General features: G+C 43.8%; 1 protein-coding gene across 1 annotated transcript in view; it reads left to right on the forward strand.

The window, feature by feature from the left end:
- The first annotated feature begins 2536 nt into the window (after positions 1-2536).
- Positions 2537-6042, forward strand: part of TP53BP2 (tumor protein p53 binding protein 2) — a 36341-nt gene continuing 32835 nt past the window's right edge. The window contains exon 1 of the mRNA XM_025049844.1: positions 2537-2558. The gene's annotated coding sequence lies outside the window, so the exon portion shown is untranslated. The remainder of the gene's footprint in view (positions 2559-6042) is intronic.

Consider the following 6042-nt stretch of genomic DNA (forward strand, 5'->3'; position numbering starts at 1 on the left):
AGTGCGAGTGGTTGGTAGAGACGCAAAGAGCAGGTTCGCCTCTGGCTGAAGGGGTATGTTGGGGAGATGGAGGGGATTGCAGGCGGTTTCATGGTCTTTGAATTCTGGAAGGGCATTAACACCAAGACAGGGCGAGGGGACAAGTGAGCTCCTGTAGGGAGAGGAGTAGGGAAAAGTTTGGATTTCTTAAATTTCTCATTTGGTGATTTGAGGCTGTGACTGGAGTAGCTAATTTAAAATAAGTTTTAAGGCTTAGTATTTCTTGTAATTGAATGGAAATTCCCTGAAATTAAATGGAAATTCCCTGAAATTGGTATTGGGTTAACTATGGGAATTATCTCTGATATGTACTGGACAGAGTAATATTCACTGCTAAAATCTGCTAATTAAACAGTGAATGCTGTACATTATTTATAGCGGATTACTCAGAAACCTAGCTTTTTCTGGTACAGCCCTGCTTACCACGCTCCAATGCAGTGGTTTTCAAACTTTAGTGGGAGGGCGGGACTGAACTGTTTCTGACATGTTGCCAGGTGATGCTCATGCTCTTGGTCTGGGGACCACACTTGGGGAACTACTCTAGTGACTTCTCTGTTGCTCAAAAGCCTGCCCTCCTCATTCTTCACCACCCAGCGTGAGCTAGCCCGTGTACCGCTCTGCCCTCTGGCACGCGGGCCTACGCTGCTGATGATGCTGGCCGTCATAGGTCATGGAGCAGACCAAGCGTGTCCCGTTTCGGGCCCGGCATGCCTGTCTCCCCCAGTGCTTCGAGCGGCCCCCTCGGGCCTGGCACGTCTCCCCTGGTGCTTCGAGTGGCTCCCTCAGGTGCCCCCCCAGACACCTCCCTCCTCCCTCTCGCATCACTTTATATAGCTTGCTCATTTGTTATCAGTCTCTTCTCTTTGCTGAGAATAACACAAGCTTTTCTATCATCATAGTCCCTGTGCCTAAACTGCTTGTGATGTGGATGCTCCATGAATCCTAGTGGGTGGAGAGGGATGGAAGATGCTGACGACAGCAGGTGGCTGGGAGCAGAGGGCGCGTGCCTGCGTTGGTAGCTGTCACTCCTCTAGTCTCAAGGGAGGTGACTGTTAACTGTTTACGTATATAAAGTAGTTATGTCATCAGGTTTCTAAGAGCAGCATGTAACTAACTTTCTGAGAAAACATTATTTTCCAGTATCTAATGAATTCTTCCCTCGATTAAAGTAACCACTTCATATTTGCTGTATCATTTTTTCCCCCAGAATGGTAATTATCTCAGAAAATGATTGTGTGCTCTAGATGATATTGAATGAATGGCTGGAATATTCCACGTGTGAGCCATATTTTTTAACAGTACTGTGCAAATTGGTGTGGAGGTTGTATTGTCGATTGCTAAATTCTGTACTGGCTTGATACAGTGACTGAAGGAGTAGTTTCAAATCTGTAGAATATAGTTTTGTGATTTTGCTTTAAATAACTCATACTGGCTTGTAGAAACTGATGGACTGATTTTAAAATATCATGATAGAAAAGCGGTACACTTAGTGTGGAAGTAGGTTTCAGTATCCTTGACCCATAGGAGGACGTTGGTAGACGTGACTCATGGTAATTGATGAAGATTTAAAAGGCGGGTTAATGGCCTCGGGTGTAAGGTCCAGAGAGGAGAAACGGGGCGGAGGTCATAATAGGCCCCCAGAAGCAGCAGTTCTCTGGGACCTGTAGTGAGGCCAGACTGATCAGTAGGGAGGCTAGAAAGACCTCAAATGACGTAGGGTCCCTGCAGCCCTGAGGGAGGCTCCACAGAGACCCCTGTGGTGTGCCCACCTCGACACTGGGGAGACGGGAAGGGCACCCAGGCCGGGTACCTGAGCAGGGCGCTCACTGCAGGAGGGTGGCACCCAGGCCACGGCTGGGTGGAGCATGTCTGCAGCAGGTTGCCGAACTGACAGCTGTGCAGAGGGACCAGGAGGGACGACTGGAGCCCACGACCAGGTCCACGAGGAGCAGGATGCAGAAAATCCCGAGACCGGAATGATCTGCTTCCTGTCTAACCCTTCTCGTTGCCGTCAGCCGTGGTTGGGCTGAGTGGCTGTGCGTGTCTGAGAGACTGAAAGCAGCTTTGGCTGATTTCTTAATTAAATCCCCTTTTTATATCATAGTGTGAAGAGGTGTTTTTCTGGTCCAGATTATAGAAGCCTGGTAGCAGATCCTCTTCCGGCAAGTGATCTGGGGCCTGCCTTCATGAGGGGTGCGACACAATATAAAAGTGAAGTAATAACAGTTTGTATTTCTCTCTCCACAGAGGAATTATTAAACACGAAATCATCCAGATTTTTCTCTAATCTCACTTCTAGTGTTCTTAACCAGGCTGTCCCCATGGCAAGTCTCCTGTGAGTTATAAGATTTGGGGAAGATTTATGTCACTCTTTTTACAGATTGTTTATTTCCCTCTAAAGGACAATTTTTTCTCTCTCTCATATTCTTTTTTTTCCTCTTAGGCGAACCTAAGGGATTTGCGTTTTTATAAATCAAAACTCTGAAGGTGTCTTTGCAAAGCTTAATCTCCTTTTTGTGGTAAGGAACGTCTTGTTCTCTTGGCTACTTCTTTCTTTCTGCAGAGCATCACATGGTTTTCTCAGTCAAAGGAAGGAGCTTTAGCCTGACACAAAGTAAATTTCTTGTAAATGCCCTGGCCAGTTTTTTTTTTTCTTTGTATTTCTTCTTGGAAAAGTCCCAAATTTTAATCTGAGATAATGCCTCTTTGAAAAGGAATCATTCTCATTAATATTGTAAGATTATAGTTGCAGCGAATACATGTCTTGTAAAAATAGAATCTTAAAAATAAATCTAGGACCCATTCTTTTTAAATGAAAATTGTCTGTGACTTTGGATTTTTGGAAGGGCAAGTTTTCATTTGGACATGACTTGGGCATGCATTACTGTGCAGTGTGTGGAGGGTGCCTACACAACCTAGTATAGTGTTTTATCCTTCCCAGAATCTTCTTTCTCTTCATATTGATCCCTTTAAGAAGTCGAAACATAATAATTACATTTGTCATTTTTAATGAAATATTTTCACATTCTTTTATCGCAGTTTATATTATGCTAATGTACTCTCAAATTGTAACTTTTTGTAAAAATACATTAGCATTGAGATTTTAAAAAAATTTTTAAGTGACATTTATACCTGCTCTCCTAATGCCACTGAGTTCATTTATGTATTTCATACAGGTCAGTTCATATGTTCATATATTTTAAATGGTTATAATCTACAACTTAATATCATTCTGTTTTGTAACTTTCTCTTACCATTTTTCTAACACTGTACTCATAGTGGTTGGTAGCTGAGTCAGAGTTCTTCCAACAAATATATTTTAACTTACTTTTCCATGTTGCTGGATATTTAGTTTTACAGCTTACTGTTTATAGATATAACGTTGGAGTGAGTCTTTAAGCATTTAAAGTTTTTTTCAGTTATTTCTTTGGTATAAATTCCTGCAAATAAGGTCATGAGGTGTACATAATTTTGTGGCTTTTGATACATGACTCATTTGACTTTCCAAGTGGGATTTTTAACAATGTATCACTATCCTGTCTTTGAGTAAATCACTTTTTTTACAACCTCACCTCTATTGGAGCTGATCTTTTAATTGAAAACTAATAGTTGTTTCCTCGTTGTAATTTACATTTATTTCCTCTCCCTCTAGGTTTCATCATTTATATTACATAATCTGACTTCTATATCCTCTGCTCTTTAGTTTACACCATCGTCTGTCGATCTCTTCTCCTGTAGTTCATACTATAAAACAATGAAGTTCTTGATTCACAAGTTGGAAGGAAGCTTTGCTGTCACTGGGAAGGGCTGATCGAACACTCACTTCTTCTAGATCTCGTGAGCATTTTCAGATACCCCAGCCACAGTTTTCCTTGTAGTACACAGGTACATCTCTAAAGGGTGAGGCGCTTTTTTGATCTGATTATCGCTGCACTCTTTATGACGAAAATAATTTCGCTTGAAAGTTCCCAGGACACATTTGTAGCTTGAGTCAGTGAGAGTAATCAAGTTTCTCACAGCAGCCTCCCAGGGGAGTTAACTCCAGGGAACCCATTTTGCATGTCTCTTTATGGGAAAGAAGCGAATGAAGTCATCTCTTGTTTTCTTGGAATATGGTGTTTTATGGTGTATCAGAAAATATAAAGTGTCAGGAAAAGATGGAATTTTGGAAGTAAGGTTACTATAGTTTTTTTATGCTTTTCATTAATTTATGTCTCTTTTCTGAAACCGCGGTCTATCTCAGATTACATTTTTTTTTTTCATTTCTGACTCCATTTTACCTACAAGTCTCATTCATGTATTTACTGCTAAATTGTTTTCTCACGAGTAAATCTTATCTCCCTTAAGAGATCTTTCTCTCTCATATGTTAAGCATGTAAGTAGGCCCTTTTCATTGTGATGCAATTCACATACCATGAAATCCACTGTGGAAAGTGTATAATTCAGTGGTTTTTAGTATAGTCACCAGGTTATGTAACCATCACCACTGATTCTAGAACATTTTCTTTTTTTTTTAAATAAGTTTTTTCATTTTTCAGTTACAGTTGGCATATGATGTTACATTCCAGAACCAAAAGAAGCCCCATACCCATTGGTGGTTACTCCTCCAGCCCCTGGCAACCAGTGGTCTGCTTTCTGTCTCTAATGATTTGCTTCCTGTGGCCTCTTCGTAAAATCCCGACTCCTTGCTCTGGCCGAAGAGCAGCAGTTCTCAGCTGTGGTTTCTGCAGCAGCGGGGTCCCATGGCAGCGGGCTAGAAGTGCACGGTATCGGGCCCGTCACAAGTCAGCCGAATCAGAGACTCCTGAGGGCGGGCCCAGCGTCTGTGATGAGCAGCCCTCTGTCTGTGCCAGGGTCTAGGACAGTGGGCTGTGAAGTCTTGGGTGATCTGGACTCCTGGAATTATCCTATAATCCTTGTCCCTTGCTCCCTCTGCAGTGACCTTCCTCTTCCTCAGATGTGACCAAGCTGATCCTTCCTCAGGGTCTTTCCATTTGCTGTTCCTCGCTTGGGGCATCTCGCCCCAGACCTCAGCTGGGCTTGTGCGCCCTTGTGTTGGGACCTTGCTCAAGGGCCCTCTCTGCGTGTGAGTGCGTGGAGGACTGGGGTCCTGAGCCTCTTGCTTGTCCCTCCAGACTCACTCTCCGCCTTTCCCCACCCTGCTTCGTGCCCCAGGAGGTTGTTGTCTGTAAACTGCATCTGTAAACTGTACTGACCGCCTCCCATGCCAGTCCCCCATGCCAGCCACTGCGAGCTGGGTTTGCCAGTGGGGGGCGGTAGGGGACATGGAGGGAGGGAGCCAGGTTTGGGGTGTTTACTGCCTTGGCTCCTTCCCTGTGGGCTGGTGGTATCCCCCCCCTCACTTTTGAATTTCGTACTGTGTGCTATATTAGCTATTTATATTAAAGGTTATTTCTACATTAGAGCTTAGGCTGTAAACTAGGTGGCCTGTAAATATTGAGTGAATGAAGGAATGTCAAAACAGTGGGATGACCGTAGTGTAATAGAAGCTAAAGAAGTGAGAGAACACATTTTCTGGTTTCTCTGAGCACTTAAGCTATACCTTGCGCTGTCCCATTTATCATGCCTGAAAGACGACTTACTGTGAAAGTAAATCAGGGGGAAATCTGTAAAATGCAGTAACAGCTACAGGTTTTATTCGTTCATAAACACTGTGTGCTTGTCACATACCAGGCACAGTTCAGAGTGCTGAGGATTGAACAGGCAGAACCGTGAGCTGAATGGAGCTTACGTTTTAGTGGGGAAGACAGTTCCTAAAAACAAGTTAAATAAATATATATAGTACGATAGCGACTGTGCCAAGAAGAGACATAAAGCAGGGAAGTGCGTGTGCGTGCACGTGTGTGTGTGCACACACGTGTGTGAGGGCGGCGTTGGCATTTTAGGAAGGGTGGCCAGGGAAGCCTCACCAAGAAGGTGACATCTGAGTGAAGACCTGAGGGAAGCGAGAGCGCAGGCCCCGTGCTGGCCTGCGGGGAAGAG

The sequence above is a fragment of the Pteropus alecto genome, unplaced genomic scaffold, assembly GCF_000325575.1.
Source record: "Pteropus alecto unplaced genomic scaffold, ASM32557v1 scaffold65, whole genome shotgun sequence".
In the NCBI taxonomy this organism is placed as follows: Eukaryota; Metazoa; Chordata; class Mammalia; order Chiroptera; family Pteropodidae; genus Pteropus; species Pteropus alecto.